The 22141-nt window shown below is 38.5% G+C and overlaps 1 long non-coding RNA gene across 1 annotated transcript; it reads left to right on the top strand.

The window, feature by feature from the left end:
* The first annotated feature begins 525 nt into the window (after nt 1-525).
* LOC124879929 lies at nt 526-20487 on the top strand. The gene is made up of 3 exons (XR_007041174.1): nt 526-657; nt 7212-7270; nt 20256-20487. It is a non-coding gene; the product is annotated as an uncharacterized LOC124879929 (long non-coding RNA).
* The last annotated feature ends 1654 nt before the right edge of the window (nt 20488-22141 follow it).

Genomic DNA, 22141 nt, shown 5'->3' with positions numbered 1-22141 from the left:
GTGGCTTGACACAAGGAATGCAACATTTGTAGCTCATGTCTAGTGTTGGTCTGTGTGTGGTGGCTCTTGGTGCACTGAATCCAGCCTCAGCCCACTCCTTGTGAATGGATTTTGCTCGGCAATCCTCTCAAGGCTGCAGTTATCCCTGTTGTTGGTGCATCTTTTCCTACCACACTTCTTCCTTCCACTCAATTTTCTGTTAATATACTTGGATACAGATCTCTGTTAACAACCAGCTCCTTCAGCAATGACCTTTTGTGGCTAATCCTCTTTGTGAAGGGTGTCGATGACTGACTTCTGGACATCTTTCAAGTCAGCCATGCTAGTGTAGCCTATGACCCAGAGTGAGAGAACGTTTAAAGGCTCAGGAAACCTTTGCAAGCATTTTGAGTTACTTAACTGATTAGGGTTTGACCCCATGAGTTTCCAATAATGAACCTTTTCACTTTATTCTAATTTTCTGAGACACTGAAGTTTGGGTTTTCTTAGCCTGTAAGCCATAACCATCAAATGACAAATAACAAAAGCTTGAAATATTTTACTCTATATGGAGTGAATCTCTATAAACTAACTGTGTCACTTTCTGAAACTGGCAAAAATCTTTGAACTTTTACACAATATAAAAATTTTTGGGATGGACCTGTACTTTACCAACATGTAAGTATCAAAATATGTTGTTTAACCAACTCATTAAACCAAGAAAATAATAAGTGTTTCAATGCCTTGGTTACTGGTAAAAATATGTCCTTTTTAAATATATTTAGAAAACGTTATTATTTCCAAAACAAGGAAGATAACAACAAATAGCTTCTTGTTTTTTCAATGTCATGACTACAACAGAAGATATGTAGCTTTATATATTACACTGAGTGTTGTACAAAACTATCATGATCCAACACCTTGCTATGTAAACCTATCTGCTCTATACATTCAGTGCTGGAGTATATCAAAAACCATTTTTGATACACCTGAAGATTTCCACCAACTGAAGAGGAAGTGTAGTGGCAATGGCCTTTTTTGACGATTGTGAAGAAAGTAGATGGAATACATAGGCTGTTCAATTCTGTGGACTTCATTGTTCTTCATCAAAGTTATATGGAAGAACTTGATAAAATATTGTGTTTCATGAAGTGAACCCGAAATTTTGTTAGTTTGGCTGCTGTCAGTTGAATTTTTGAGGTCTGAATTGCATTCCTCAATCCACAGTAAACAGGACAGTTTCACACCCATCATAGTCTTACCAAGAAAATTAGCCCCCCCACCCCCCCTTCTAATGGTCACAAAGCATGTAGATCTAAACATGCAAAACCTTTGGTGTATATTGAATTGATTTTTTTTTTCACTAAATTACAGTATGTATTTCCTTTTCATTTCTGTTTATTTTTGGCAAAGTTCATTATAGGAATTAATATAATGTGATTAGAGTTTATTCAGCAGAGGAGTTGCTAAGTGATGATGAATTAACGCTTACAACCATCAGTAGATGGACCTGTACTTTACCAACATGTAAGTATCAAAATATGTTGTTTAACCAACTCATTAAACCAAGAAAATAATAAGTGTTTCAATGCCTTGGTTACTGGTAAAAATATGTCCTTTTTAAATATATTTAGAAAACGTTATTATTTCCAAAACAAGGAAGATAACAACAAATAGCTTCTTGTTTTTTCAATGTCATGACTACAACAGAAGATATGTAGCTTTATATATTACACTGAGTGTTGTACAAAACTATCATGATCCAACACCTTGCTATGTAAACCTATCTGCTCTATACATTCAGTGCTGGAGTATATCAAAAACCATTTTTGATACACCTGAAGATTTCCACCAACTGAAGAGGAAGTGTAGTGGCAATGGCCTTTTTTGACGATTGTGAAGAAAGTAGATGGAATACATAGGCTGTTCAATTCTGTGGACTTCATTGTTCTTCATCAAAGTTATATGGAAAAACTTGATAAAATATTGTGTTTCATGAAGTGAACCCGAAATTTTGTTAGTTTGGCTGCTGTCAGTTGAATTTTTGAGGTCTGAATTGCATTCCTCAATCCACAGTAAACAGTACTTTTAATCAGTTTCCAACCACACCCATCATAGTCTTAACAAGAAAATTAGCCCCACCCCCCCAGTAATGGTCACAAAGCATGTAGATCTAAACATGTAAAAACCTTTGGTTTATCTTGAATTCATTTTTTTTTCACTAAATTACAGTATGTATTTCCTTTTCATTTCTGTTTATTTTTAGCAAAGTTCATTATAGGAATTATTATAATGTGATGAGAGTTTATTCAGCAGAGGAGTTGCTAAGTGATGATGAATTAACGCTTACAACCATCAGTTAACATGATAGGGAGTGAATGGCATACTGCTCCACTTAGCTCATGAAATCAGCTTTGCGCAGTGATGGTATTGTACCTTATGAGGTTTACAGGTATATTAGGAGCTTTTTGTTAATGGTGTCCTGCTTAACATGACCGAAGGTGTGATTAAAAGTATGTGAAGGTGTGGTTAAAATCTCACATGTTCATGAAAGTCTCTTGTTTCCCTTTTTTCAATTTCTGGGAGAACGTATTTCCAATCAGGACAAAGATGCTTTCAAAAGAAGTAATTGTTACACAGGAATCCTCAGTGCATGTGTGAGAAGATAAGAAGGTGAAAATATGTTTGTTGAGGATTAGTAGATCTTTCCTGCCCACAGCCATTAGCCTCTACAACAGCTCTCTGAAGAAACCTGCATAATATGAGTTGCAACCTTTAATTTCCCTTTGGGATTAATAAAGTCTTTTTTAATTGAATTGAATGTTTGTGTTTGAGTGATGCTGGGATGATGCACCTGAGGAGGCGCAATTGCAACCAAGGAATCCTCAGTCGTTTATATTAGGCGCTTTCACAGATAAGAGCTGTGTCCAAATGCAGGGCCTGCATCCTTCAAAGGATCCAGCCTACGTAGACGGGGTCCTTTGAATTGCATTGAGCCTCGACTGCCCAGAAATGGACATCTCCAAAAATGTCAGAGCACTTTCGCAATTAGGCAATATCTTGATAAACCGAGCAGAAATTCCAGGTTTACACAGCTACATTCTCATCTAAAAACATTGTAAGCATTCATTTTGTGTCATATACCAGCCAGTAGACCAGCTTTTGCCGCTCTCCTCCGCCATTGCTGCTTCTGTAATCCGCTTTAACCTGCAATAAATCATGGGATAGGATGGGCCATGAAGGATGCACTGGACCCATCCTTCAAATCTGGGGAAAAAGAAGGACATATTTGGCGGCCACAATTGAAGGGCTCTACAAATTTGGACAGCCTTCACCGCCTCTCTGTGATGTAATCGGCCTATGAATTCTTGTTATGATTTGGTTTCTCTGTACTTGTATTTTATGTCTTAATTTTGTCTGGCTGTCAGTAACATTTCTTTGCTTAAATGTAAGGCCATCCCAAATATCAGCCTGCAGCAGAGTGTATGAGGACATGTTGCTATCTAGATTTTCTACCGCTGCTCATTTAGATCTTACCTCCAACCACAGCAGAGTGGCAAATGATCATTAACGTAATTTAATAAGGCTTGAATTGCATCTCTAGTTCATGTGTTACAGCTTCATAACTTCTAACAATTCAGAAAAAACATCAAGTCCCAACTTTGCTTCCCCAAGGAAGAAAACTAAAACAAATGGATGAGTCCTGTTGTATCAGTATAAATAACACTGTACTTAGATGCTGTTGGCATTTGAAGTTATCAGCCCCTCCTTAATTAACATACAGATTGTTTTTCTTTTTTTTTTTACCTATTACAGTTAAAATGAGCTAAATTCTGACCATTTTCTAATGCCTGGAAACTGATGGAAAATATCCATATTATGATGCATTGTGCTTTCTAGAACAGGTAGGGGCGCTCTAGACCCGTGATAACGGAGAAGAGGAAACAGACTGAAGCAGTGGAATATCTAGTTGTTTATGTGAAAGGTTAATCACTTGGAATTCATTTCCTTCGTACATTTTTTTGGCCTAAAAACTCTTTTAGTGTTTGAGGGAGAGACATCATTGCTTTGCTCTTGGATTAGAAAAAGATTTGCTTTATTCAATCACAGTAGTGGAGGGCTTAATCAGGGCTGTCTGCTCATTTACCAGCTGAACTCAAAGACTCTTGTCTCACCCCACTAATGACCTTATAACTTTGATGTTTTGTAAACATTCTTAAGTTCCTCAGTTTCTTGCACTGTTCCTGTTTACGACAGTGAAAATAAGGGGATTAATGTCATGGTATAAAATCAATTTGCCTTGCTAACACTTGTAAATATGTTTTTTTATGTTTGCCTACAGTTTTGCTTTTTTAAAGTAATAGTGTTTAGACATGCTATTTCACTAAATCATTTAGTGTGGTTTCTTTATCTTACCCTTCATAATGAATCATCGTTTCAGATGTTGGAGTGCAATTATAGAAAGCCGTCTGTTATTGCTCGCCAGCTCTAGGAATGAGACAGTGAAAAAGAGAAACATGATGCCTACAGACATATGGAGCATTTGGTCATATGAAAAACAAATTTGAAGAGCGATTTATATTTACTAAAATTATTTAGGATGACCTTTGTGTATAGCCTTATCAAGTGACGATCCACGGAGCGTATGCATTGGCCTGCTGTCTATTATGTAGATCCACAGAGCCTAGATCAGTCCATGCTTGGTGAATCTTTTAGGCTTACATTTCCTGTGTGCGGTCCTCCTGACCTGCTTATAACCCAGTGATTGCTACATGTTGGGATGTAATTATGGTTTCTTGCAGATGACACAAGATAAAAAATTGATGAACCTTTTATTGGGTTAATGTCTGATGTTCTGTTGAAGATTCTTCAGCCATCCAAAACTATATGAAAGATTTGGCTGTCCTCTGTGTAAACAGGAACCTAATAAATGCCAAACATAAACAAATACACAGCACAACATGACAGGACTAGTTCCTAGGTAACCATGTGACAGTGCTCACAATTGCTATGGAAACCAGTGTACCCCCCTTCTCTCTTTCTCAATCTCTGTTTCTCTCTCTAATGTCTGTTAGGAAATGTGTGATAAAATATTATCTTTTAGGTGCCCTGGCTTCAGTTTGTCAGGGCATTTGTTTCAAATGTTGATTACTTTTAAAGTAATCATTTTATGATGTGGAATCATTTCAATAAAGCCTGTGTGCTCCAATACTCATTGAAAAATGTCTGAACGTAAACCCAGCCTTTTATTATAACGAATAAAAAACCGGTTCAAAAATCATTACGCGAACTCCATTACAAAAGCTAACTATTTATTACAGCAGACAAAATTATTCCTCAACATTTTTCTCAAATGTTTGTCCAGTCAATCTGCAGTCTGCTTTTTAAGCAGGTTTTGTATTGTTTGTCACAGTGGGTGTTGCATCTCCATTTTGTAAATAGAAAACCACGCTTGTCTTCAAAGACTGAGAGATCACAGCCAATTCTATTTAAAAAGCAGGTGCAAATCTAAAAGAGATGCTTTGATTTGTATCCAATTGTGGACACCCTTGTTGCTTCACCTTTGTAGCAAGTCTTCTCCTCTGGTCCTCTTTTTTTTTTTTTGTGGGAGTGGAAGGTATGTTAGGAGACAAGTAATACATTTAGAGATCACATGAGAAAACCCAAACACTATTTAACAAACCCAATTAAACTTGTTGCAGTCCTTTAAAGCTGTCTAATCTCTGCATGGTGTACAAGGGACTACCACCAATTAGTTGCCTTCTGTGACACCATAACATGGAAGGCAGCTGTCCTGATTGTATTTTAGCTTTAACTAATTTGCATCTCTGGTAAGGGTCTGATTTCTTCCACTCTTTCTCTTTTTTTGTTTTCCTTTTAGGTTGCTGGTGCTTAGTTGCAAAGTATATTATTTCATCTTGGGGTACAGGAACTCCAAATTTTGTCTGTGGCATATTTCTGACCCACATGCAGGAGACGGTGGTAAAAGTTTATTCTGTTTATTGAGATACAAGGAAAGTTGATGGCTGGACTCGGGAGAGTGTCCGGGATTACGGAACAGCGGATCACTGCGAAAAAGAGGCAAGAGATGAGCAGGGGAATGAACAGGGACTCTTGAAAGAGGAGTGATAGAAATAAATCTCATGGGCTGGATGTTGAAGGGAGAGGTCCAGGGAGACTGAGCGAAGAACCGGGAGGTATCACAGGGCGAAGGATCCAGGGGTGAACTCTGGAGGTAACTTTGAGAGAAGGTAGAGAGATTTTGTTACATTTGGAAGCATTTGGCACCAAAGGCCTGGCCTTCTAATTGGTTAAAGCAGTTCCTGCCTTTCAAAAAGCCACTGCAAGCCTTCAGTTCCCTACAAAGCTCAGCAGATGGAAAGCCATTTATTTTCAGCCACATTAGAGACTGATATTGTTATTAGTTATCAGTCCCTAGTTTCCAGGTGGTTCAAAGAAATTGATTTGGCAGAAGATAAGGCATTCCCCAGCACACCATAGGGCTAGATACTTTTTTGTTAAAATAATATATTTTCTTTATAACACATAAGCTTAAAAAAAAAAAAAAACTGAATCTCTCAAAAAAAAAAAAAACATAAAAATTGATGTGAAAGGCCCCCCAAGTAGTTGTTGTTCATGTTGTGCAATGCTGTAAAGCCGAGGTTGTTTTCCGACATGTTATCTCTGTAGGTTTTTAATGACGACCACTTACATTCTGAATGAAAACATCAACCTGTGGTTTTCATAAACCATGTAATATTTTGTAGATGTTTGAACTGTTACTATTGAGTGGAACGTAGCTGGAATATATAAAGCCTCCTTAAAAAGTAAACAAACTGCACAGCGTTTCAAGGCACTGAATCAGCTTGTTGGTCTTGCAAAGATTGATTGTGTCTGTGGGGAATGCTGTTTCAATCAGAAATGCATTGATATACTCCTTGTACCGAGTTGTTGACATTGCACTCTTATGGTGGCTAATTTGGCTTAACAGTAAAGGATATTGACTTTTGTTTGAAATCGTCCCTAATCTCTGACATTGTTCTAAGATTGTCTCCTTAATATTTTGTCTCTCTCCATTCTACATGATGTTTGCAAGCTGTTCAACAGTAATTATTGCCCCAGTCAACCATGATGGCAGTCAGATGGATTTAACAAAGCATTGAATCAAATGTTTTTGCCAACAGGGTTTTTTTGTAACCGAGTAATTCGAGTAAATATCTTTATCATTTCAGGCCAAGGTAGTGCCACAAAGAGGACACACTATCTCAGCAGGAAAACAAGTCATCGATGTGTGAGTTGTTGTGTATCTATGTTTATCTAACAATACTGAAGCACAAACTCTGATGACAAGGAAGACTTATTGTGTATGTGAACTAACTGAAATCAGTCAGAAAAACAACTCTTACAAAATACCATCTTCAAGACTCCAGCAAAATGGTGATTGATCAAAACAAAAGCAGTGCTAAGATCCAACAACCCAGCATTACGCACAAGTCCAGAGCTAACTTCCCTGATGCTGTTACTGTTCTATAATGTCCTTGAAATTCTGACTAAAACAACTTAAGCAGAATAGTTTGATGCAGATTCTTTAAAGTCCATTTAATTTAAGGGAAATTAAAGTAGATCCATAGATGGTTAGGACTTTAATCATGAAGAGTGTGAATTAACGATTATTGCTATGAATCAGAAAAAGGCGGACCCAAGATTCAGCCAGACACAGCACTGGAAGTTTAAAAGGTTTATTCAGCCACAGGAAAACGTCACACAGGTAACACTCCTCACAGCTTCCAGGAATCACTGAGGCAGAAAGAGGGATTAGTGTGTCTGTAGTCTCTCCAGATTTTGCAGGGATCAGAAAAGCCACTAACTTGCTTTTGTCTTGAGTGGAACTTGAAACCCAGAGGGGAAACCTCAGTGGGCGGCAGGCGGTGATCTCCACAGCACAGGTAAGAAGTGACTCCGGGCTCAATAATCTGAGGGCTAGGCTGGCTCAATAATCCAAGGACAGAAACAGGGTCAACGATCGGAACAAGAGGCGTCAGGCAAGGTGCAGGCAGAGGCATAAACCAGGTGCAGGAAACAAGGTTGACAACCAAAATCCAAATAGTCCGACAGGGAGCAGGCAGAGGCATAAATCCAAAAGGCAAGGCAAGGTCAAGAACAATGATCAGACAGGAAGGAACGCTGGATATCTACTCACACAATGGCTTTCAAAAATCTGGCACCGTCTGCTTGTCAGAGTCAGTATATATCAGGGAAGACACAGGTGCTTGGCATTCCACAGATTGCACTACACTGCAGCAGCCACCAGGTGCATCTCATCAGCTGATTGCAGCCAGGGAGACAGGGTAGAGCAGATGTGCCAGAATCATAACAATTATTGAGAGTGTATTATGCTGACTCCTGTGGTGAACAAAATGGGCCCTAGGGGATAATAAAGATCATTTGGTCGAATGTAGTCCAACCTTTCAGACCCTTTGAGAATAAAAGATGCAAATTAAAAAGCCAATATTGTCCTCCCCTGTCCATGATTTTATCAATGTTGTCCCTTGTTGTGAAGCAGTCAACTTTTCAGTCCCTTGCAACATGAATGATAAGGGGTTACTGAAATGTGCTGTGAGAAAATCCTTGTTGTTCTTCTAAGTGAAACTGTCATGCGACCCTGCTTTGTTTTAATTAACATTGTTTTTCTAATATAAGATAAAACACTGGGACATTTAATCCTCATATTTATTTACAGAATGGGATATAAGATGACACCCTTATGATATATGTTGTGAGTGTCATTGAAGGAGAGATCCTTAATCATTGTACTGAGGACATACCTCTACACTTATTACTTCCCTTTGTTCTTTAATCTTATTTATAATACACCAGCAGAAGGTCAGGGGATCTTCTGATTTTGAGATTTTGACCTCAATGTCTTAATCTTTTAATGTTAAATTTAATGTGCTTTCTTTCCTTTATACAATAAAATCTTAAACATATTTTTAAGACCCCTATATTCTATATTGTTGCTTAAAAAATACACTAAAGCAACGGACTGATTTTAACCATGTGTTGAAGCCCCATTACGTGAGATCTTGTGTTAGAGGTGGGCTATGTTTCAGGTGACATATTGAGTGGGTTTTTTTATTTGCTGGGTTTTGTGTTTTGGGACACAAATCTGTGGCGCCTGAATCAAGTCAAAAATTATTATTATTATCCCTAGTAATATTTTGTATTTTCCACCATCAACACTTAAACCATCCACAGCTATGGCCACATTAATCTGATCTGCCCCAGTGCACCTCATCACAATTTGTCCAGTGTACAATGTACGGTGGATCTCTGGAAGTGCATTTGACTTAAAAGTTTTTACAATGCCCTTTCTCTCTCCTAGACATGGCGATTGACTGAGCTTAACTGTAATTGACTCTATGTGCTCTCTTTCAGACTCTAACCTTGAAAACTGGCTCAGAGTTTATCTGTTCTTTCTTTCTAGGTGAAACGACTAAAGGAGTTACATCCATTAACATTTACTTTTCCTTCCCATAGAAAGTACTCCTGGATCAGTGCTTCTGTGTTCTTTTTGTGTCTCTGCTCTGTTCTCTCAAACCCCCAGTCGGTCGTGGCAGATGGCCGCTCACACTGAGCCTGGTTCTGCTGGAGGTTTCTTCCTGTTAAAAGGGAGTTTTTCCTCTCCACTGTCACTACATGCATGCTCAGTATGAGGGATTGCTGCAAAGTCAACGCCAGTGACTGTCCATTGTCTCTACATGCTCATCCGGGAGGAGTGACTGCTACAAGTCACTGACTGGATGCAATCTGCTGGGTTTCCTTAGATAGAAAAACTTTTATCCAATTTGAATAAAAAGCTAACTCCGACTGCACTGTTCAATTGTTAGGATTAATTGGAATGTATGTACCTGACTGTTGTGAAGAGCCTTGAGACAACATGTGTTGTGAACTGGTGCTATATAAATAAAACTGAATTGAAATTGAATTGAAAGCCACTACAAAACACAACCTATCCAGCTACTGTTTCAAAGCCCCAAGAATGATAGGATCTTCCCAAGATTAACAACTTTTATTGAGATAAATCTGTATCTCATGTAATGAGGGATGAAAAGAAGCCAATATGACCTCATCTCTGACAGGTGATTCTGACATTTTACTCTTAAAGGGAGCATTTCATTTGTCCTTGGATGTTTGTAGGATGTTATTGCTCATAATGTCTTTATGTTAGATCATAGCATCATAAAAATGAACAAACAGACTTTTCTCAAACTTACCTCTGTAATAAATGACTTTCGGTTGTTTCAGAAGAAAATACATTTCTATTAACGCTGACATCTTACTCTCGCTGTTAAACGTGCATCATTACCAAAATACTCATGGTTTTTTTAAATAAAAGCAATTTATATGTTTTTTTTTGGTGGCACTAGCAGGCTTTATTTTGAAAGTTGACCGACAGAAAATGAGGTGGAGAGCGAGAGGAACACATGCAGCAAAGATCAACAGGCTGGGACCGAACCCGTGACGCCTGTAGCCTCTATACGTGGGTCATGCTCCTTACCCCTGTGCCATCACCGCACCCTGCCTTTCTATCTCACCTTGGTGGTTAGCACTGACCCCTTCCAGCAAAAAAGTCCTGGGTCCAAATCCATGCCTATGGCCTTTCTGCATGGAGTCTGCATGTTCTCTGCATGTGTGTGGGTTCTCTCCAGGTACTCGGGCTTCCTCCCACTGTCCAAAAATATGCATGTCATGTTAAATGATCTCTCTAAACTGCCATTAGGTATGAGTATGTGCATGGTTGTTTGACCTGTGCATCTCTGTGTTGCCCTGTGATGGACTGGTGACCTGTCCAGGGTGTACCCTGCCTTTCCCCCTATAACCGCTTGGGATAGGCACCACCTAGGTAAGGGTAAGCGATGGATGGGTGGAGTTAAAGCTTTACAATGACAAAGTTGGCAAAAAAATACTTCCTATTTGATTCATTCAGAAAATTCAACATGTACAGGTGTTAATCTATTTAGACTACTTTCCTTTTGAAGATAAATTGCCTGCAGGTATTCGATTGAAAAGTATAATGCTCCACTGGAAATCTGTCAAGCTCAAAATTTACATTTTTGGTACTACATATAATTTTACATATCATTTCTAAGACAATAAAATACAACAGAATGAAACCAAGATGTTTGATCAACAATTTCATGACAACTTTGGAACACAATATAAACCATTCCTTCCAGTAAACGTGACCATCTTTGGCACTCATTAAATTACTTCAAGATAGCCCTTCTTTAAAATTCTCCAACAGATTTGTCTGTTAAACTTTGCCAACTAACTCAGCATCCCACAGTCTTTTGTTAGAGAAAGAGTCGTTCTTAGTGATATCAGCTTTATATGTGGGGGAAGAGCAGTAGTCAATGAAACTACTTGGCTTTGACATTTGCTTTTCAAAGCTCCTCTGTGTCAGCTTTATCAAAAGGTGGATCTATTGAGTGTAAGAATATCAATGGAGAAACCAGCATGCAGCAACAAGGGCTTAGCCAGCCCTGGTATTAGTTTCTATTGCAACCTTTTACTTGCTCTTGTGCATGTGTCAATTATTTCCCAAAGAGCAGGCTGATCTGTGTCTGGTTCCTGGTCTGTTAGGTCACATTCGCCCACACAGAACCCTGGGAGGCATAAAGCAGTAGTTCAAGATCAGTGTCCATAACAAATCTACTGCCAGACTCATTCTGATTCCACAGACCAAACACATAAATTATATTACCTTGGATGCGGAACCTTTGCATTTCAAGGAACATATTGGAACAGGATGCAACGAGATTCAGACTGCATAGCAAAATAATAATAGAATCACAATAAATCAAAATTGTGCTGTTTTGACAAAGCCAGTTGTCTTAGCTGTTTTCACAATTTAAAATCAATTCAAATTCCCGAGTTGTTAATATTACTTAAAACCAGTTTGTTTAGTCCTGTGTGGTTTTAACTACCTTAGACACTTTAGGAAGGGGATGACAGAACAGAGAATATTTATACTGAAATGACACTGTGCTGGGGGGCACGGTGGCACAGTTGGTAGCACTGTTGCCTTGCAGCAAAGAGGTCCTGTGTTTGACTGCTGGCCGGGGGTCTTTCTGCATGGAGTTTGCATGTTCTTATGGGGTTTACATGTTCTCCCTGTTCCTCCCACAGTCCAAAACCATGGGTGTTAGGTTAGTTGGTCTCTCCCCATTACCCTTAGGTGTGAGTGGGTGCGTGCATGGATGTTTGTCCTGTGTGTCTCTGTGTTGCCTTGCAATGGACTGGAGACCTCTCCAGGATGTACAACGCCTCTCGCCCGTAGACTGCTGGAGATAGGCACTAGCTCCCTGTAACCCTGTACAAAAGAAGAGGGTATAGAAGATGGATGGATGACACAACGCTGCAAAACTCAGTTATGAAAACATTTTGAGATGCTAAAATAAGTTTGATTTCTTTTAAGAGTAAAAGGGTGAAGCCCCCGTGCTAGGCACATGGTGACAACATGCCTCTCTTTTGCCCCTGTGCCAGCTCTGTAGGAATTGGTGGTGTGGGAATGAATTTTGGGGCTTTGGTCAGTGCTGTGGGAAAGATGGCTGCAGTGTTGGGTCAGGGGGCTCCGGTGCCCTGCAGCTTTCCTGTTCTCTCTTTGGCCTGGGGGCTGCTCCTGTTCTTTACTACAAACCTACCTCTATGTTGGCCATAAGACTATCCTGTGGGGGTGTCTGTCTGCCTGGGGCTGCCATGGCCTTCGGGGGCCGAAGCTACCTGGCCTGTGCTGTTCTTAAACATCGAGTACTGCGTCGAGTTTGTCACTAACTATTCTAGAAACTTTGCAATAACCCCAACCCTGGTGAGAAATTAGCACACACACGTCCAGATTTAATCCAAATGGCGGAAAGTCATACGAATACAAGTTCCTATTTTATTTAGTCTTGATTTAATAGACAAAAAGTGAATAATTTGTTTGTGGTTACTGTTTCCCAAAATAAAAAAAAATGAAATAAGATGCTTCTGAGGAATAATTTTTGCCAATTTCATTTCAAGAATTTTAAAGAAATTCAACTTTAAAAAATAGCAAAATATTTAATGAATAAAAAATATACATAATAAATCATTTCGTAAATTGTATTTCAGAATGTGAAAGTTAGAATTAAAATCTTTAAGACAAACATTTTTGTGAAAAAGTAAGGTTGAGCAATAAAGTAAAAATATGAAATTATTAGAATCATTATCTACTACATTTTCGCTTATGTAAAATACAGAAAATTAAACAAAGAATTTGGACTAATGAACATTTCAGAAGGAATTTCCATTTGTTACTACCAAATGCAATTGATATTTAATGGGAATTTCAGATTTGAAGTACACTTTGCTTCAAACTGTAGTTTCATTTATGAAGTGACTCCACCCTCATGCATGATCAGTCTAGCTACACAACAGCTATATCATAGGCCTAAAGAAAATTTAGAAAATAGTAGTTCTGTACAGTCGAGGAAGATTCTGATCCTCCCTGGGAAGAAGAGACATTTTAGGACTTCTCAGAGAAGGGGTAGTATGTTACAGATTTCAGAAGATGATGACATATAGGAAATCCTGGTAATTCCAAAAGGGAGTGGCATGGAAACTTGACGTGGAGGAGGCCTCTGTTCAAACTTGCATGCAGGTAAATGTAGGACAGCAGGTAGGCAGTCATTTCAGCTGAGGAAGCTTGGAAAGACGAATGTGGAAGCATTTCAGTATTCAGCTCTGTTTACTTGAAGGATAGCTCCCGTCATCTCAGGAGGTAAGTACATCCATAGAGGTTACCTGGGAGCATACAAGACGCATGAGGTAAATCTCGAAGGCAAGTAACAGTGTTGTGATTATTAATCTGAGAATATTATTTAATATTTAATATTAATATTTAAATATTTTATCAAATAATATTTCGGTGTGTTAAGGGTTGTCCTGTGAATACCAGCCCAGTAAGGCGATGGCATTAGGACAAAATAGAAAGGTGTAGATGAGCTCTGACATTATTGAACAGCAAAACTCTGCACACACATGGAATAAATTCAGACAATTTCTTAAAATACAAGAATTTATCAACAAAAATAAGTCAACTCAAGTCAAACATATTTCAATCAACAAACTCTTTACTATGCTAAAACAATCCAAGTAACTACCAAGCAGAATTAAAGAATAGGGAAGACTAATGGGCTATATACAATATAAACAAGTTGATTAAAGATGTTTGAAAACCATGACCAAAAGAGTGATGCAACATTACCATGCAATGTTATTTATGTTTGAGGACCAAGGATTATCTTGAAGAATCTGGAAATTAAGTTAAGTTAGTCTTGGAACAAATTTAGGCAATAATCAGCAAACGTTTAGACAACCATTCACAACGCAAGATCAGATAAAATATTATTTTAATAAAATAATGTTTTAAATAATGATCTGCTGAATAAAACCAACCTTCTGGATGACCATTTCTCAACGGTGTCTAATTAGTTACCTTTATTAATTAAAATAATATTTAAAGAAATATTATTAAGGGAGTATTTTGGAAAAGAGCCAAATCTTTCTGGAGAAATGGGGCTTAATGGTGTTTACTTAGTTATCAAATCTAGTAAATGATGTTCAGGGACTATTATTCACTAGCTTAGTAGCAAGCACGTGTTCTTACCGGTTAGCAGTTGAGCTAACAAAAGAAGCTGATAGCTTAGCACCAGAATCAACACATACCTTTAAAATACCAGGGTTAATAAAAGGGTTAAAATGCATAAGCGCAGACGGTGCGTTAGGATTAACCTTCTGTTTAAAATCACCCTTTAAATAGTAAAGTTAAGTTTGTCTTAACTTTAAAAACACCCAAACATAGAACACAAAACTGAACATGTGTGCTGCAGATAGCCTTCTAGCACCAAGATAGCTGAGTTCAACACAAACAAAACCAAACTTCATAAAATGAAAAACGTTTAGATCATTTCAATCTAAATTTCTATTATTGTTCTGCCCAAACCCAACCATGCTGAGGAAAAGGTGTCCGGGGCGGCGAAGTTTGAAGAAACGTCCACAGTCTTTAAATGGTTAGCTACAGCTAACTTCTTTAGCTGTGGGGAGTGGCAGCCGTTCTGTCGGCCAGCCAAAACTGCACGTTACCGTTACCACGATGATGCGGCTCCTGTTGTCCTTCTCTCAGGCAGGGAAAACCGTTCGGCTTTGTTGAGACCGCGTCTCTGTAGGGAACTTCTCTGGGACAGTTTACTTCTGCAGGCCTCAGAGAGAAAGTAAGCAATGCTTACACCTTAATTTCCCCGTTCATGAATGAAAATACCGGATACACATACAGTATTTCATTTGTACTTAACTTTGCATATTATCGCTTGATCTTATGACATCCTTGGATCCAGTTTGAAGAGTTTGTCTTTTTGCCAGCAAAGAGACATAAGGGCGCTGCCTCCTCCTATCCCGATGATCACCGGCGTGGAAGAAAAAGACTTGTGGGAGAAGTGGGGGGTTTTATGCGGGCAGTGGCATCATGGGAAGTCTGCTGTTACCCCCCTTCCCTCAGTTGCTGGAAGTCAGTTAAATGCAATTTATTTTGAAAGTTCCAGAAAAGTTTGTACTGGAGTTTTAATGTTGTTTCCATGGCTGTGGGTCCCAACAACAGGTTCATCAAAAGGAGGCTTGACTCTACCATTATGGTAGTTTAGCAGATTAGGAATGGGCAGCATCCAGCTCTTTGAATCCCAAGCCGCCTAATCAGGAGATTGTAGTCAGGTGTGAATGCTGCATCTTTCCTGGCCACACCAAGTGATGGAAACCTGCAGCTCAATGAAGGTAAAGAAGCGTGCACACACAATTGTATTTCTACCAAGATATAGAGACTGATGGAGGTTGCCCACTACTTTCTTACAATCTGTATTTTCATGTAACATGGGTCCAGCCTTTGACAACCATGTTCACTTTGTATTGTCTTCTATTCATTTTAGTAATAACTAATACCTCACCCTAATCATTACCGGTTTCTATCTAAGACCGAATCTTAAATCTAATTCATACCCTACCTCTAACTTTAACCTTAACAATGGTTGTCTGCTGCAGTAGGACCAGGCTTAGTCCCCATAAGGCCAGTCAGTTTTCAGAAGGTTAGTAGATACACCAGAAAAAGTCCTAAATAGGTAACATAAATGAGTACCTACGCACGGACGCGCACAAACACACAATCCAGAACTATGATATTTGCACAGTAACTTAGTTGCATTGCCTTGTGCAGATTTAATCTCAGGCAACCATTGGTCAGTTTTTCTGCATACCATGGAATATATATTTGTCTAAAACAGCTAATGTATAATTCTTGGTCCTGACTGCACAACTCTCAGAAGAACTAGCCTTTTCTCCAGTTAATTTCTGCACTCAAACTGTCAACATTTAACAAAGTGTTGGGTTATGAGTTGAGTTATATCAAACTGATTAAATCAATCTGTGTGGAAGTACAGAAGGTATGAAGAAAGATTTCCCTTTTGCAAGTTTATGTGAAGTTATACTAAAAATCTGTAAAGTTTTGGTATTAAAGTGTCTATTTTGACTGCACCTTGTTTGCTGAAAAGCATTTTGCCTATAGTATTCTATTAGTTAGGCAAGCTTTTACGGCCGGTTTGGCACCTTCTGGCATCCTCGCGGAATCCCCTCCCAGCTTCGAGTGGCTATTCTGAATTGTCACTCACAGAAAAATATAAATAAATGCTTAAAAACATGCTGGATGTCCCAGGCCATGAGGATACCACAGCCTGCCACTGGAACTACCAGTTCTGTCTGCCACTGCCACAAATTGAGTTCGGTCCTGCTGCAATTCAATCAATTTCTCAGCATGTTTGCAATGTAATGCAATGCAGACGTGCACAGCGCCTCCCACCGAACAAGATGGGTAGCTCGGTCAGCAGGGAGCTGAGGAAGAGCGGCTGCTGACGTCACTCTGCTGCGCCCGCAGCTCGGAATGCTTTTTCGTTTTCAAGTTCTGGGCAGTACTTTGCGGGCAGACCACAAAAACAAAAAGGCAATGTCTGCTTTGTTTTCTTTTTGATTATGGCATAAAATGTGCAGTCGTGAAGAAGAAAATGCAAATGCAAATAGGATGATTGATTACTAATTTTATTTATGGGTCAAATAATGCAGCCACATTCTTAAAATGAAAAAGCATTTCTGGAAATACTTTTTCATTTTCATATTTTACATTTCAAATTGAATTTTGGTATCTATTTGCTGGGGCATATTTTGAAAAATAAATCTCAAATGTCTTTTTCTTTTTCATTTTAATTAAGTGAAAGAATGAGCAGTCTTGAAGAAGAAAATTAAAATGCAAATAGGATTATTGATAACTAATTTCATTTATGAGTCAAACAATGCAGCCACATTCTTAAAATGAAAAAGCATTTCTGAATGCTTTTTCATTTGAAATATGGTAACGATTTGCTTCCATAATTTTTAGCCAATCTTTTCTGATTCCCATCCTGATAGATCTCTCAGTTGCAGCGGCCACAGCTGCTTTACAGCTTTACAATGCTTTGGCAAACATATTTCATCTGTTGAATAATGATGATCAAACCCATTTGTGTACAATTTCTTACTAAAATTAATTTTCCTAAGAAGTCTTTCCTTACATGTCTTAAAAGCCCAGTTTCACAAAGCTGAAAGTTCTGGCTTCTTTTGAGCTCTAAATTTAATTTAATAAACGGAAAGGATTAAAGATTAAGCTTTTCAAATACCATCTCTCTGATTTAAACGTTCCTAAACAAGGTCTCAACCATATCTGTGCTCCAGTCCCTTCTGTTTGCTTGGCTGCCACTCATGCAGCCATCTGAGCTACAAGCTCAATGATGAAAACCCAGGCTGGCTCCCTCAGCTTGCTGCCTGGGGTTGTCATCTGCCATCTATGCTGGCATGCAGAACTCAGGCCAGCTCGAAAAGGGTGGATGAATAATGACCAAAGGCAAGCCAGAGGTTTTCATTTCTTCCTTCAATGTACATGAGCCTGTCTTTATCGTGTCTGTCTGTGACTCCAAATGTGAAGGGGATCATTTCAAAGACGTTTTCACTTCACTTCAACCTAGTAGGAGATATAAGTACTATTGATTATAACAGGAGCAAAGTGCCAAATATTAATGTTAGTCTTAAGTGAAATCTCTTACAACTAGATGCATGAATTGTGTGCATTTTTAAAAATGTGTTTAACCAGGATATTCCCACTGAGATCAAGATATTTATTTTTCAACGGTTTTTTGGCCAAGACAGCAACCTGATGGTTACTCAATTAAAAAATAAGTTAAAGACAGAAAACATGAAACAAAACTAGTTAAAACAATTGGCCATTTTCATCAAAGCACAATAACCATGTGCAGCTTTAACAACACATGTGCACTGAGTTCTCAAATAGTCTAAAATCCTATTTTAAAAATGAGCTATACTTGGCAGGAAATCCAATTTAGGATGTCTCCTTAAATCAGGAAGGGACAAAGGTGCAAAGAATTTAAAGGCACTTTCATCAAGATTTTCATTCCTTCAGGAATAAAAAACAAGAGGGCAATGACCTAAAATGGTCCTGTAAAGAAAATCTAATGTTTCAATCTATGATTGTGCAAAGAAGCCCAACCAACTTTCTCATATAACTCAATACTGTACTCGGTTACAAATCTTAATCCTACATAATACACTGAGTCTAACTTTTTCAGAGAAAATACCATTACATGAAATCAAAATGTCTCCATAGTAAAGTATTAATACAATTTAGGTGGTGTAAGTTTTTTCTTGGAGTAAAAGATAAGTAATTGTTTTTTTATACTGGGTCCCCATACTGGGAGCCAGTATGGACATTTGGGGGATCCCCTTTATCCATGCATAACAACAATGCAGCTTCCAACACAAGGGTCATATTAATGAAGAAATAATAAAAAGTTATTTAAAAAATAAAGAAAGAATTTGTCACATTCTTTGTTGCATGTTTAACCACATTCTTAGAGAATTCCAGTTTAACATAATAATGCAAAAGAAAAAGAGGAAGAAACCAAAGCAATAAAGAAAAAACAGAAAGCTCCATATAACAACCCAATTAATAGAGCATGCTTCTCAGAACCTGCGTGTCTGTGTAACTGTAATGATATTTTAGCTCTCAGTAAATGCTCTTGATTATATATGGATGCCCTGAATACCTTCAAGCTTGTTTGGCTGTCACAAGTAAGCGTTCCTTCATATCATAGTAACACTGTGCTACATTATTAAAAATCAGCTTCAACATAGATGGTCTTTGCAGAATTTTAGCAAAGTCATCTGGGTCAAAAAGGGCTCTCGTTTTTTTGTGAAAGACTGTTAATATACACAAAACTTGATGGTAAAAGTGTGTCCATGAACTTCAGGCCCTCAAAAACAGGCATTGCCAGGTCATTAGAAAAACCGAAGCAAGGCTGAGCAAGGTTGTGTCATGTCAAGACTACAACCTCATTACCTTACACCCCAGTGACGCTCCAAGTAGTAGTTGGTATGTGCTTGGTCCTGGCTCCACATAACCAAAAACGTTCCCACCCCACAGTTTCAATTAAGAGTGCATACTGGATAATCAAACAGACATTTTGGATTCTGTGTTTCATCATACTTTTAACTGAACCCATTACGGTATACTTAATGATGTGAGAACGCTGTGCAAGGTTAAAATCGTTTCACCTGGATCCTCTCATGCTGCTGGTAACATGGTGAGATAGTCATTGCTCCTTCATACCAAGAATGAATCAGATGGTGGAAGCCCCAAAACCTCCTAAATATAGAAACTATATATTGGAGGTTTGTTTTATTGTTGCAAAGTCATGAAAACATTCTGCCGCAGCAGTGATGCCTGTAGCAGCAGCAGCAGCAGCACAGTAGTATCATCAAATGATCCTCTAGCATCCAGCTGAGTCTGGACCAGGGCAAAGATGTGGTGCAATCATAATTGTAGATGTCAGGATTATCTTGGAAGAATACTGCTGATGTATATACTCTATGAAGGACACAGAAAAGTGTTACATAATTATTCAGTAGAAGATAGACAGGAGGTGAATCCTCACAGCTACCGCCCATCATGGCTAACCAGGAAAAGTTTAAGAGGAGCGGGTTCCTCTGAGGCAGATGCCAGATTGTTCCTACTCACAGTGTGGTAATCATCCTTCTAATCTCTAGCTTGTTAATCGTTTATGTCCTTTTGCTTATGTCCTTGTCTCCTTCCTTGCAAATCCCTTGTCTAGAGTCCATGGTTCCGTCCAGGACCTCAGTCCACTGCCTCCTAGTTGTCAAGGTTATTGGAAGAGCTACCTTCTGGAAATTCCTCAATGTTCCTCTGGTTTCTCCAATGGCTGCTCCCCTGGCTGATACCCTGGACCCAACATCAGAACCATTCGTTACTGCACCTACAACTCTCACCTGCCTGTCCACCCTCCAACGCTCTGCTGTTTGTGTTAATAAACCATTTAAAGTGTCCTCACTTGTCCTTAGTTGTTTCTGACACCAGGGTCTTACATACCAGCAAAATGACACATAGAGAGAAGGGGAAGACGTGCTGAATGGCTCTGGACCAGAAATTAAACCCGGTACAGCTGCATCAAGGACTCTAGCCTCCATATCTACCACTTAGACTCTCGGAACTCCCTTCAGGCATTGTTTGAAGAACTTCAGAATGATCTTAGAAGATAAAATGCATTCAATGATTGATTCTTTGGCAACAGATCATATTAACTCATGTAACTGCCAGGCGCTGTTCCTTTCAGGTTTAAGGAAACTCATTCCATTGCTGACTGATGCTATCCTTGAATTAGCATTTATACAAATGAATGCAGCATTTTTACAGCTTAGAATTGTTTTGCCATAAACAGAGAAAGCTGACTGCTTTCATTCCCTTTTTTCTATTTACCATGTTATGGTTTGTTTTTGACTCCTAAATTTCCCCCTAACAAATATTTAAATTCAGTAACTGACTGCACACTTGTGTTATATATATGACATTTTTTCCACCAGAAGATTAAGATATGCATTTGTGTTTAGAACAATCTCTTCAGTGCTGGGTTTTGTCCTATAAGTAATGAGGCCCATCAGAAATACGTGTTTTTGGGTAGCTGAAAATGATCTTATAGCTGTTGCTAAGAAACTGCTACACTACTTGTGTTTGACAGAGGTAATTATACTACTGGAATGTGATCAATGGTGAAAATGTATTCAGCATTTGATGAGGCGTAGAGTGCGCTGAATGTTGCCTCCCTCATATTTGCCGGAACCAAAGTAAACACAGGGATAAAGAGTCTGCTAATGCTGCCACTTGGATGACCTCCAGCAAAGCCAAATTCTGAAGAGTGCTTGTGATATTAGTATTATATTTGAGAGAATATTTAAGAACAAAATAATCATTATTGGTTGAAGTAAAATCTGAGTGGAGGGGGGGATACTGCAATTAATGTCCGTACATGCTTATAAGAGTTTAGCTGGGATGGTATCATAATTTTGACACTTCAGCCTTTACATATATACATACGATTAATTCAGCAGAGGCTAATGGAAAAATAGTTGCAAATGATGAGAAAATAATGGAAATTTTATATTTCTATTAGATAAGTCTTACTGGTACTGCAGAGGCTAATGGAAAATATTACAATGATTTTACATTATGATTGCTGCAGATCAGAGGAAATGCTAAAGCTCCAAACCTCACCTGCGATTGAGCTTGCCTTGCTTCAAAGAAGACATATACACTATGTCCACTAGGTGACAGATTCCTGAGCTTCAAATGAAGTGTTCATGGTATGCCTTGAGAAAAACACACACTTTTTCAATTCTAAAATTCCAGCTCTTTTCATAGCAGTTGTTTTTAAAGAGTGGAATAACTTGCATTAAGTTAGTTTATCAAAGCAGACAAAATGTAGAGTCTTCAAGCAAAGAGACCACTGAGTGAATAAGGCAATGAAAAACCTCACCAAACAAATAAACTAGAACAAAGAAACAGCAAATATGATGTATCACTGTTGTTAAAATGCAAAATAATGAAGTGACCTTGATGAAGAAAACGTCTTAGCCTAAATTCCTTCACGTGAACTGGCAGTGTACATCAAAGATGCAAAATAATAATAATAATCTGTTCTAGTGA

This window comes from Girardinichthys multiradiatus, chromosome 2 (assembly GCF_021462225.1).
Source record: "Girardinichthys multiradiatus isolate DD_20200921_A chromosome 2, DD_fGirMul_XY1, whole genome shotgun sequence".
Lineage (NCBI taxonomy): Eukaryota > Metazoa > Chordata > Actinopteri > Cyprinodontiformes > Goodeidae > Girardinichthys > Girardinichthys multiradiatus.
This window is presented reverse-complemented; position numbering and strand designations above follow the sequence as displayed.